A 14,139-nucleotide genomic window follows, 5' to 3' on the forward strand; every position below is an offset into this window, starting at 1 on the left:
AAACAGCAGATCCGGTACCAATTTATGATCCAAATTGGTCGGATCCAGATGAGGGAGAAGGAGGCGAAAATTAAAATGGAAATGAAAATGTATTTCCTATGTATTTCCTAACGTGAACTATTAAGTTCCAACGTATTTCCTATGTATTTCCTAACGTGAACTATTAAGTTCCAACGTATTTCCTATGTATTTCCTAATGTATTTCCTATGTAGTTCCAACGTATTTAATCAGTTGTATTTTAATGAACTATATTACAATGTATTTTAATTTGATTGGTAATTGTATTTCTATGAAAATAATTATATTGGACAGAACATACATAGTGCATTAATTAAAAAAAAAACAGTTAGATAAAAATACATAGTTCATTAATTAAAAATACAATGAAATTAAAATACATAGTGCATTAATTAAAAGACAAAGGAAATTAAAATACATAGTGCATTAATTAAAATACATAGTGCTTTAATTAAAATAAAATACTAGATAATTAAAATACATAAGCTTAGTTAGAGCTAGAACCACCTCTAGCCCTTCCCCATTCAAAGACGTATTTCAGCTTGTTGTTGCTCGATTATAAAAGCGGTGCATCGGGATGGAGGACACTTGTATCGGTCGCTAAAATCTTAGCTTCATATTGCATCTTTTGAAGCGATTTTTTCCAATTGAACCTGATTTTTTCTGCTTGAATCGATTTTTTTTTTTCTTCTCTTGCCATCACAGTTCTTTGACCATATGCAAGTTCCCTTTCCCTAAGTTCTAAGCATTTTGTGTTTTCATTTGCATCCCAGTGCAAATGTATCCTCTAAACGTGTAAAGTAACCCTCCAACATACCAAATGATTTTTCTTGGTTCCTTTTGGACTTGGCTTTCTTCGATCCAAGAGGGCGGCTCCATTTCTTTTGGACGCTCTATTTCTTGAGAACCCTCCAATTCAACTCCACCAACACTTGGTGAATTAGAAGTTGAATCTTCACCATCATTTTTGCGACCTTTTCCCTTTGTGGGGCGGCTTGACCTTGCCTCAAAAACGTTACTCCACTTTGGATTATCCTTGAGTATAACGTAACAATGATCAAGTGAAAAAGCCGATTTTTCTTGTAGTTGGTACGTCATCCTTGCCTCGGACAACTAAAAAAAAAAATGGTGGTAATTAGACTAAAATAATCACTAGGACTAAGATAATTAAACTGCAATAATAATTAGACTAAGATAATAATTAGACTAAAACTAAAATAGAAATAATAAATACACTAAGATAATTAGACGAAGACGGAAATAATTAGACTAAGACTAAGATAATCAATAAATTCCAAATTGACAACGTTGTAATTACCCGGCTTTGTATTGTTGTACCACTTGCATGTCGAGCCTCCACCGCATTCACAATTGCAACAAATTTGTTCATCATTTTTGAAATATATTTCCACCTTCCGCTAATTGAATCGAGACCTATCCGACCCACGGCTTGATTGAACTCGTTTGTTACACGATTCCAAAATCCTTTTGCATTTTGGAAAGCACCAACAATAGAGTCTTCACTAATTTTTATCCAAGCAAGACATAGAGCTTGATCATCGGACATGCTAAAGTGAGCTCTTGCTTTTGCTTGAGTGCTACCACTTGCTTGAGATGCTTGAGTTGATGCCATTTGATATTTGGTTTTTTTAAGAACTGATTTTAAAGAAGAAGAAATATGATATATGATTGTTGGAAGTGTGAGTTGAAATGAAACAAATGTTGTATATATACCAAAGTTTTTATTTTGACCGCTTTTTGACCGTTCGACTTTTGACCGTTGGTAGCCGTTAGGACTCGGACGGATGTTGGATTCCGTCCGGTGAGTTTTGTAATCCGCACGCGGAATCCAACATCCCGTCCGGTTAACAAGTCGTGATAAACTCGGTGGTTGGTTTCACCTCGTTTTGAACTGGGGATAATTATCACCTTCATTATCACCCTGCATTGCACAGCAGTTTTGGACCCAAGTAGGTGATAATTATCACTACCCCCTCTCTATCACCTGCATTGCAAATGCTCTAAGTGTAGAGAATTTCGAGGGAGGGTATTGGACTTTAATTTTTGCAACTCTCAAGCCCATTCGTTTTGGTAATGAGCCCATTCCAATAAGGATAATGTGTTTCTATTTATGAAGATTCTTTTTTTTTTGCCAAACCTTTACACGAGTATATACTGCAGTGAGGGCGTGAGCGGAGAGAGTAAAGGAGGGAGAGGGAGAGAGATAGAGAAGGTGAGAGATTGAGAACAGACAGACATAAACCTACCAAACTACATCAGCTGAAACTTTTGCTCCGCTCACTTAATCAGCGAACCATCGACACTCGGCTTCTTCTCTCTTCATTAACATCCGCTCAAAATCAAGCTTCTTCAATAATCCGAAAACCAACAACGTCAGTACTACCACTACCACTATAACTACTACTACCACTACTACTATACGGGGTGATTGCGACGGTGAATGGATACCTCCTCAAAGGGTTGAAAGGTTCTTTTATGTGGTTGATGAGGAGCCGGAATCCCTTGGATGCTGATATAAAAATCACTAGCTTTTTACTTTGATAAAGAGCAATTTATTTTTTTGTTATGGAGCAAGCGTTGTATGATTATTATCTTGAGATTCTAGCTAGTGTTGTTCCAAGCAGGGAAGAAGCAAAATTGAAAATTTACCTTGTATCTTGTGGCAAACTCCTTGGTTTTGAAGCTCAAGTTGATGATGATACTGCATTAAAGGTTAAAAGATTTGCCCGGAGTTGCGTCTTATGATGAAGACATTGCTCATATGATGCTAGGATCCTAGTGTGCAATTAAACGCTTGTTTTGTTCCGAAGACCAGAATCACTGACTTGATGATCTCTTCAGTTATCATTTTCTTTCAGAATGCAACTCAAATTGCAATAATGCTAGAATCATTGGATAATCAACGTAAAAAGTCTAACTTACGATCAACCAAATGCCATGGACTTTTACGAGCAGAGATTGTTAGAAGTGAGAAAGAAGCGAAAAAGAAAATTTACACTATTTGGAACAGGCCTCCATGGGGTTTTGCTACTGCAATTGACATTGATATTTCAAATAAGCTTAAGGGCCTGTGTAGTAGCATGTATTTGTTGGGGACAACGATACCAATCGATCCCCTCTAAGATAACTTATATTTGGACAATCTTCTACTCCAATAAAAAAATCTAAACTTTAACTACAACCTATCTAGCAAGCCCAACTCTCTAAGCAATCAACAACTATCACAAACAAGAAATAATAATGCAAAGAAAAATAAAGCATACTACAATACAAAGGTGTAACGTGGTTCGGCCAATGATGCCTACTTCCACAATAGCCAATCCTTTTATAAGTGTGGGAAGGAAGATTACAATCACTTTTCTCAAGTCTCTCCACCTTACTAGATCACTCCTCTCTCCTTACAAGTTTTTCTGGATGCAAAGGTTCTCTCTCAATTTTGATCTCTCTCAAAATTGGATTTCTGTTTCGTGACTTAGGTTTTCCAAAACCTAGTTCTGTATTTATACAAAATTGCAATCTCGCGGTTTCTGTAAAAATAGAATTCTAAAAAAATTAGACATGAGCGCGGGCGTGCTCTCGGCAAGGCAAAATTGAGCGCGTGCACGCTCTCTTATTTTCCTCAAACTCAAATTCTAGTAAAACACCTATCGTGAAAAAACTAAGTCCTTTTTCACGGCAAGGCGCCGCGCCCTTGAAGCAGGCTAAAGTCGAGCGATGCGCGGCTCCGACTTCTTCTCGTATCTAATTGTACCTATTCCTCCAACTTCTTCCTCATCCTCATGTGAAGGATAACTACAACAATCTCCCTCTTCCGAACAGTGAAGGGGGATACCTCCAAGCATTCCCAAATCAACAAGAGGAGTGTGCTACCATTCCGGCGGTAGCACAACAGACATCAAACTTACCTTTTGGTATGACTTTGGTTATCATATCTGACCCGTTCTTGTCGGTATGGATCTTCTCAATGCACAAATGCTTATCTTCGAGAACTTCTCTAATCCAATGATAATGCACATGTATGTGCGTGGATCTAGCATAAAAACTCAGATTCTTGCTCAAATGGATGGTGCTCTGACTGTCACATAAAACTACAAATTATTTCTGCTTAAGTCCTAGTTCATCGAAGAACCTCTTCATCCATAGCATCTCTTTGCAACACTTTATGGCTACAATATACTTAGCTTCTATAATGGAGAAGGCAACACACTTTTGCAACTTAGATTGTCAAGAAATTGCTCCCCCTGCCAAAGTAAACAGATAACCGGAGGTGGACTTCATAGAGTCAACATCACCTGCCATATCTGTATCAGTGTAGCCTTCAAGCAAGGTCTTACTCCCACCAAAACACAAACACACTTTGGAAGTGCCCTTGAGATATCTCAATATCCACTTAACACCTTCCAAATGCATTTTACCCGAATTTGATAGAAAACGGCTTACAGCACCAACAACAAAAGCAATATCTGGTCTTGTACACATCATTGCATACATCAAGCTACCCATTACGAATGCATAAGGAATTTTTTCCATTTGACTCTGCTCATGCTCACCCTTTGGACACATATCTTTGGTTATGCAGAACTGGCCACTAAGGACAACTAACTGTCTTCGCTTAATCCATGTTTAATCTCTTCAACACCTTCTCAATGTAGCTTTCTTAAGAAAGTCATAAGTTCCCACTCTTTCTGTCACGAGTGATCCGCACACCAAGTATCTGCTTTGCTTGACCCAAATCCTTCATCTCAAAGGACTTACTCAAGTCTTTCTTCAGCTTGGATATCTTGTTGATGTTTTGATCAACTATCAACATATCATCCACATACAACAAGATCACGATGAAATCCCCATCTGGAAATTTCTGAACAAACACACAATGATCAGAAGCGGACTTCATATAGTCATGCTTCACCATAAAGGAATCAAACCTTATGATAAGAGCCCAAAACTGTAGTTTTAACCCCTTAACAATCATACTTTTAGACCAATTATGTGAGTAATAATTAAGAGTTAATATTGATTACGTGTTTTTATGCATTTCAGGCTTCAAAGTCTATTGTGTGCAGAAATGTGCCACTTTAGCGAGATAAAGGAGCAAAGGTCGGTTGCTAAGGAGTTCTGTGAATAAAGGCCAAGATTCAAGGAGACAAAGCCTTTGTAAAGCCCGGTCAAAAGCTGAAAAGTCAACACGGCGTAAAGCGATTAACAAAGTCGTTTAACTTCCGAAGGCCGTATCTTTGGACTCAGATCTCGGAATTGGGAGTAGCTTATGTCAAAACGACTGGCTCGAAAAGAGCTTTCCAATGGTCCAAGCCTTGGCCCAATCAGAGGAGCAGAAGTGGACGAAACATTTGTCGAAGCCAACTGCAGCTGAAGAGCCCATTTTGGACTAAAGAAATTGGGTTTTGGGCTCGATTTTCCGGCCCAAAACATGGCTCCAAGCCCATGCACGATTTTTGGATCTGGAAGTATAAAAACAAAAGCTTGACTCTTTGTTAATGGCAGTTAGGTTAGGAAGCTAATGTTAATGGAGTTTAGGGTTAGAAAAAGTTAGATCTAGATTAATTAATTACTTAGTTTTCATTCCATTAATTAGTTTCATTCTTTATTTTAGCTTAGTTATTTAAATCATTGAATATCATTCATTAGATAAATAAAATAGTTGTTATTCATTCAATCATATCTTGTTCTTATTGTTCTATTAGATAAATAAAGTTAATTAGTTCTCCATAATCTAGTTTCATTTTAATTTATTTATTAACTTAAATCCTTAGATTTACTTATTTGTCATTATTAGTTTAATTCAATTATTGCATGAGTAGTTTCAAATTGAGTTTAAACAAATAAAGTTCAAATCTTTATATTATGTCTTGTTTAGATTCAATTGTTGGGAATGGTAGAATAGAAAATTCACATCAAATCATTACTCTCACCATTGTTCCTTTTGGGTTTGATTAGTTGAATTCAATTTAAGTCTTGAGGGTTTAAGAGTAGAACGAATCCTTACTCATTATATTGCATGATTATGACTTGAGAGTAAGAAGAATTGATTTAAACGTAAGAACGGTAAGATTACGTATTAGTGTTGTTAACATGATATTAGGATTCTACTATTTTTACATTTATCAAATGGTGCCGCTGCCATCTTAATCTAGTTCATGACAAGAATTCAATTGCTTGAATCCAAGGGGCAATCCCCCATTCTCTACCCACCCACCCTTTTAATTTTTCATTCTTATTTCTTGAATTTTCGGAACTGTTCACTATTTCAGGCATAGCGGCTGCGGATTCACAGAGAAAAACACTGCGGTGAAGGTATTTCTAAATTTTCGAAAATTCTGAAAATTTTCATACATATTATTTAATGTGTTATTGATTTACTGGAATATTTTCAGATTTTTCAAAGTTGGTTTACCTTGTGAAAAAAATACGATCTTTACAGTGCTGCATTTCAGTTTTCACACCATATGTTCTTGAAAAACAGACGAGTAAGGTTACTTAGGGAGTTCTAAAAATTCTATAACTTTTACAGGAGTATCTATCCTAAGTCAGTAGTTTGTAGTAAAAATTTGATGAGTTTTTGATTTGTTTTGACCTCCTAAATAGTAGAGTGTTTCCAGTGTGTTTCTGCAGTGTTGCAAACACTTAATATCTGAAACACAAGCCAATAAGGAGAGGTTGTAGAACTCCAATTGCTCTAAACTTTTTACAGGAACAATTAGGATCTGTCAGGAGCCTCCATTAAATATTTGGCAATTTTTGGATTTGTTTTGATGGGTTAACCATTCGGTTGTTTGTATTGTGTCCGAAAACCGTTTTGCAAACTTTGAAGGGCAGTAGAGGGACTTTCATAGCTCCGATTGATTTGAAATTTTACAGGCTGCTTGATAGACGTCTTAGCAAATTACTGTAAAAATTTCAGATTTTTTGGAGTATGATAAAAGGCCTAAAACTTGAAAACCCTGGAGTCCGACCCACGCCCAAACCGAGCGCGACCGCGCCCAAAACACTGGACATTCGACAAAACAGAGGGCACCCGCGCCCAAACAGAGGGCACTCGCGCCCTCAAGGGAAAATTCAGTGTGAACAGCCCAATTTTCATAGGTAAATGAAAATTTTTATGTCTTCAAGTTACTCAGTGTTTCTAACTTGTTAAATACACTGAGATCGCGTATACAAGACGCTATTCAAACGCGTAGCAAGGAGGCATTCAGGTACTCCTTATTCCACTCTTCGCCTATTTTGTCAGAGGAGTTTTAATTCTAGTATAATCAGGCTTGTTTTTCATAGAAATAAATACAACACGCCTATCTAGAATTTCACACACTACACTTGCATCAATTGTTAAAAAACAAGAGACTCCTCTCTCTGATTTTTATAAAGCCCTAAACGATGGCCCTAAGTCGTGCATCGTTCTTGCAGACCTAGTGGGGGATTTTCGAATCCCCCCTAATATATTTAACTTGTTACCAGTTTTTTATGGTTTAGACCACGAGAAGCCTTACCAACACATGCGTAGGATAGACCAAGTTCTCACTACATTCCATCATCCTAGCGTAAGTCCAGATCAAGTTAAACTTAGGGTGTTTCCTTTCACCCTAGCCGACAAAGCAAAGCGTCTTTGGTTAACTTCCAAACGCCAAACTCTGTGGACTCATGGGCTCAACTTGTTCAATTGTTCATGGAACAATTTTACCCACCACTAAAGACAGATGAAATGCTTTACAAGATTCATTTCTTCACCGTAATCCTCATGAATCCTTTTCGTGAGGCACGGAATCGTTTCAGCGATCTTCTCATTGAATGCCCACATCATAATCTTGCGAAAGACACGCTTGTTCGTTCTTTCTTCAAGGGGCTTTCACATTATCATAAGGAGGTTCTAGATATCATGACCGGGGTAGCTTTCTTAGTAAAGGAGCCTTGGAGGCTTATAAATTCTTAGAAGATCAATCTAAGAAGAACAACAATTGGGGAGGAAACGATTCCTCCCGGCCCTCTCCTCTTCTTCTCTTGAGGTTAAACATGATCCCGAAGCTTAAAACTCTTATCGATGCCCTCACTAAAAAGGTAGATGCCATCTCTGTTCAACAACAACCCACTCCAGTCATGAACATTATATTAACTCTACTTTCGTTGTAATGTGCATTTGTAGTCTTGAGCATTCCGACTTCTATTGTCCTCTTGTCTATGCACAAACACCACCACAACCATCACACTTCAACCAGTTAACTCAACATCAAGGACAAGGGAACTTAGGTGACCAGAATAGAGGTTTAGTACCCATAACCCAGAACTATCAACATCAAGACATGAACGCTCAACAAGCTTTAATTCCAATACAACCATCTACAGACAAAGTAGTAGTGACCTTGTTGGAGAAACAAAATCAAATTATGCAACAAAACTCCAACTTGATGAAAGATCAGTGTCACAGCCCGAATTTCTAAACAATTAAAAAAATGAATATTTGAAATATAAATATCTCAAACATCACTATATTCAATTGTCCAAAAACCCAGGCTATGACGGGGTGGATACAACACATGTCAAAACCTAAAACCCACATCATAAAGAATCTTAACAACAAAAATCTCCAAAATTTCTCAACCATCACTTTATTAAAGACTATCTTCCGTTCAAAAACATCATATAAAACTCTAAGAATAAAAGGTCCTCAACATCGTATTCTCATGTCATATGAACAGGAACTAAGCTATTACATACTTCCAAAAAGAACAGACCTAAAAATTAACTCCCGGACTGCTCCAGACAAGAATCCAACTCACACGCCGCAATTCCACTGCCTTCCACCTATGTTCCCAAGAACACACCCACGTTGCCAAAACAAAGCAAACATGGGTCAGCAAAAATGGAATTTGCTGGTATGAGTAGACTAACCACATATAAACATTATCGTACTTTAATTATCTAAACAATCACTTTATATCTTCCCATAACTTAATTATTCTCAGCTTGGAAGACAGGTAGTTCCGTCATCTCACCCGGCATAGTTCTTCCCAAGCAAAACTTCTATTATCTTAACTCATTCTAATATCTCGTTTTAATATCTAAATACCGGAATTAGAACTTACCGATATCCGCCGCTGTATAAGGGTAGGACCGCGTCCCTGCACAAAATGTTATTTAGTCCTACCCTCCTGCAAAAGAAAGTTAGAACTTCTAACATTTGTCGATATCCTATAGGTATTCAAAAGTAAACCCAAGCACACTCGCACAATCAAATTAATTTATCTTATTAATTAATCAATTACTTTTCTTATACACATATTTCACAACCTATGTACCTTAGGTCATTCCCGCCACATTCAAGGAATACCCAACCTTACATTCCCGTACACTCAAGGAATACAACTAACCCGCAAGGCGAATACCTTAGTTCCTCTCTAGGGTAGTCTAAACAATCTGGTCATTCATGGCACATTCAATGAATACTCGGGTCATTCATGGCACATTCAATGAATACCCATAGATAACGCTAATGGGCCATTTATGGCACATTCAATAAATGCCCACCTAACATATGACATCATCAGTCATAAAACTCAAATCCAAAACTTGAGTCGTGGAGTTCTAAAAGAGTGCGGTAAATTTATTTATGCATTATTGAACTTTATTTTATATATCATTTAAGATAACGAATGAGTATCTTGATTCCTGTATTTTTGATTTACGCGTTATTAATTTCAGGGATGTCTTAGTGTCATAACGTTGCATATCATAAAATATTGAAAAATCACATAGTAGTTAATACACATACACACGTATATATAGAGGTCTTAGCCTAAAGTCAAGTATGCTAATAGTCCTAGACCTATTTTAATAACCCAAATCATAATCCGAGTTAAAAGGTCAAATTGGGTTAACTGGTCAAAGTCAACCCTGGTCAACAGTCAACTCTGGTCAAAGTCAAACTGTCGTTTCCATGTTCGACAGGTTCATGGTCATAGCCATGGTTCATGGCTAAGGTCAAAGGTGCATGGCTCATGGGCTCATGACCAAGGTAACGGTTCGGACCCAACTGGCCAAGCCCAAACCTTAGAACCCGAAAGTCTAAACATTCAAATACCCAATTAGATCTATTTTAAGTCCAATGGACTGGCCCCAAGCAATATTAGAAACGGGCCCAAAACTTTAAATTAAACAGGTCCACAAAATAAGAGGAAACCGGCCCACAACAAGTTATCAACTAATAGGAAAAAGGCCCAAACAAAAACTTAATTAAACGGGTCCAAAACAGTTTAAACTAATATGGACCGGCCCAAGCAAAAAAAAATAAGATTTGGCCCAAACAAAATAACCAAGTTCCGGCCCCTAAACAACTAATAGGAGAAAGGGCCCAAACAAAATCACCAAGTTCCGGCCCAAAGATTTGAATGAAATTTCAGCCCAACAACCATCTAAGCCCAAGCCCAAGAGAGACCACCAGGTCGTCTTCTTCAGGCTTCTTCTTCTTCACAAAGACCTCCACCACCATGACCACGTTCAATGCCACCACCACCAGCCCTCCAAACTAATGGAAAATAGTTGGGTTTTGAACCCCAAGACAAACCCAACCTTCCAATACCAACAACACCCGATTTCCACCTCTCTCACCAGCACCAGCGCGAATTTCAGCCCAAATCGCGCCGCCATTGATGGCGTCAACCACCTCCGACAGCCCTCACACAAATCCAACATCCACAACCAACAATAGACCAACCCACCATACAAAATCACAGTTCAAACTACACGAAAAATCCAAACAAAACTTAACCCACAACAGCCCAACCGCCGGCGCCATTAACGCCTCCAACCAAGCTTTGGCAGCACCCATGACAACCTCCCAATCACCCACATCAGCCACTTGCACATGTGACCCCGACATCAACCCACAAATACCCAAAATCCACAGTTCAACTAAATAAAAGAACTACCCCGCCACAGTATCCCAGTTCCCAATTCGACAGTTTAATACCAAATCCGAAATTAAACAGAATTTAATAAAACCAATGGCACGAAGTCCAATACAACCGGATGATGAACGATTATAAAAAAAGTAAACAAGATATCGCCCGATATATGTAAACTACAAATCCGGTGAAATAGCAAAATAGCTACTCACCTTAACTAACAGCTCGACGATTTTTCCTAGTCCGAATCGTCGTGCTCCACCTCTCCAGCAAACCAGCTTCTTTCTCTGCCTCCATTTTTTATATTTTATTATCTTCAAAACCCTATTCTCTAGAACAATGTGTTTATATACTTGGGTCCGAAACCCAAGCCCAACACCGACTCGGGCCCAAAACCAAGCCCACGTATCCCGAGTCCAATCCGACAAATTTTTAAAATAAACAATTAAATTAATTAATTAAATAGAAAAATACGTATATAAAACACAGGGTGTTATAATCAGCATGATCAAAACTCTAATATGATGAAACAAACGATGCAAATGATACAGTCTTTGTGCCAAAAGGTTATTGACATGTCTTCTAACCAAAATAATAACCAAACCGGCGTGTTTCCAAGTCAAGCAGTGCCTAATCCTAAGTCAACAAACACCGCCTTTGAAATAAACGATTTTTCTTGTAATGGTAATATAAACCAAAGGGGACCTACTGGTGCAGTCACTACCGCCCTTCGCTCGTATGAGTAGTTGATAACCAAGTGACTATGCCTAAAGATTACCCGCAAACTAAAAATGATGCCATACCAAATACTATAATAGAAACTGAAGACCCTACAACTGTAAAAGTACCAGTTAAACTACAACCAAAAGGGAGAACATTACAAGACCCAATAATAGAAAGTGAAGACCCTACACCTGTAGAGGTTCCAAGATGGACACCTAGTTGGAAAACGGCTAGAGATAAAGCAAAGACTAATAAAACTTTTATCCCTTCCGCTAAAAATAGCGATAAAGCACCATATCTCCAAAGACTAGTTGTGTTTAAAAAGGACGAGAATTTTGATGAGATTAGGGAAGTGTTTAAAAATTTGACTATAAACCTACCTTTTCTAGAAGCTATAAAAAAGTCTACGACACGCTAAGTTTCTAAAAGAGTTGTGCACCAAGAAGAGGAAAACCAACATACCCCACGAAGCATTCTTAATCCGAACAATATCCCTCTTTATCCGAACATAACGGAATTGTTAAGTACAAGGACCACGGTCGCCCTATCAGTCTAATGCACCTTAGGTGATACCTTCATAACAACCTGCTTTATTAGACACGGGGCGAGTGTTAACTTACTCCCTTTTTATTTATATAAACAACTAGGTCTAACAAAACTTCAACCAACCAAAATGACTTTGCAGTTAATTGATCGTTCTATTAAGTATCCCAAGGGTGTAGTTGAAAATATTCTCGTTAAAGTTCAGGATTTTTTTACTATCCAAAATAGACTTTTGTTATTCTTGACACAGAAGTTGCTCATGATTCCATTCCCATCATCTTAGGGCGTCCTTTCTTGGCAACTGCCAATGCCCAAATTAATTGTCGGGATGGCTCAATGACTCTTACTTTTGGAAATCTTTCTGTAGAAGTTAACATGTTTAGACAAACACAAGGACAATTAGGTTTGCCTGTAGAAGGGGAAGTGAAGTCCATTGAGAGTTTTGTACCTCACATTAGTGCGGCTGACACTTTAGTCCCCACACTAGTAGATACCCCTCTTACGGAAGAAGACAAGGATCACAATTTCTACTCCCTAGACGTAGATAACATCAAGGAGGATTTCCTTCGACTCTTTTGCGACCCTTCTTTGCCGCCTCGCGAGTTCTCTCCTATTGACATCCATTCATCTCTTGATGCCATGACGGAAGAAGAATTTTTTGCCCTCTATCCCAGTGATTCTTCTTACCCACCTATTGAGGAATGTCTTGCATATCTCAAGGCCTTTGATGATATAAACCTAAGAACACTAGTTGAACACCATTCACCCACCTCACATCCTCATGTCACTCATTCACCTTCCATCACACATGTCCCTCGCCCTTTACCTTTTCAAAGAACCATTGAGTTTGTACTTGACCTTGGCGTTTCTCCTATGCTTCATAACTATCTAAAACCAACTAGTGAAGAAGTAACACCCAAGGACAAGCCACCTGACACTTTTTCATTTTTTCCATTTTTTCCTTCTCAAAATTATCCACATCCTAATTATCTTCCACAACCATCAATTTTCTCACGCTCATTTACTTGGCATCCCTTCGTAGGGGAGGACAAAGAAGAAACTGTATGCTCGATTAGGTTTTGGATCTATAAGGCTTTACTCTCATTCCACTAAGCTACGTCATAGGAAATCTTGGTGCTTAATTCTGTTTGATGGTGCATTTCATATTAATTATTTGTGGAAAGACCCACAACTTTTTAGATTATTGATATATGGGAAACTGCATGTAAATACATATATATCACTTTAAGTCTAGGGAATCTGACTTTAAAAGACCTACGTTTTAAAACAAATTTTTACAAACCTGTTTTCAAAAATTTGTTTGGGGGTGGGGTGTTTGGTTTTTCCATGCTTGATCACTAAACTTCCTATTCTTATCCCCACCTCGCTCCCTTTAAGAGTAGCTAGATTTCTCTTTGTTTGTTGTTTTGATGTTGTCTTTTATTATTTTTAGTAGATAGGATGTTACGTTGTTAAATTCCGTAGTTAACTTTGAATTTGGTAGTTAAATGTTGTTTGAATTTCAATTTTAATATAATGTTGTTCTTTTCAAATTGTGCATGGATTTTATTGTTAATCCCACCTTCCCCCGGTTGTTTGGGGGTGGTATTATTTATTCTATCATGATTTGTAGAAGATCCTCCATTTTAGAGTTTGTTTTGGAGTGAAGGTTGAGAATATTGTCGTAATTGGCATACCTATGATTAGATGTGGTGGTATGATGAAATCTAAGAAAGTTTAGAAGTTACTAGTCTAAATCCAGTATAAAAAATATTAGGGTTGTTATAGAATCAAGAATATGAGTTGTTTCCGTTTTCGGGTTCGGAAATTTTATTGTTTCCGAAAATTGCCTTAAAGCTTTTTGGCAACCTACCGATTCGTTTTAACAATTCAAAACCTATAAAAACTTCATTCATTCTACAC

At 37.8% G+C, this 14,139-nt stretch overlaps 1 long non-coding RNA gene across 1 annotated transcript; it reads right to left on the reverse strand.

Annotated features, from left to right (window-relative positions):
• Positions 1-8,639: 8,639 nt before the first annotated feature.
• Positions 8,640-11,432, reverse strand: LOC147474835 (uncharacterized). Its single transcript, XR_015208308.1, has 2 exons — positions 11,163-11,432; positions 8,640-8,851 (listed from the first exon to the last, which is right to left on the reverse strand). It is a non-coding gene; the product is annotated as an uncharacterized LOC147474835 (long non-coding RNA).
• Positions 11,433-14,139: the final 2,707 nt, after the last annotated feature.

Source organism: Coptis chinensis, chromosome 9 (assembly GCF_015680905.1).
Source record: "Coptis chinensis isolate HL-2020 chromosome 9, ASM1568090v1, whole genome shotgun sequence".
In the NCBI taxonomy this organism is placed as follows: Eukaryota; Viridiplantae; Streptophyta; class Magnoliopsida; order Ranunculales; family Ranunculaceae; genus Coptis; species Coptis chinensis.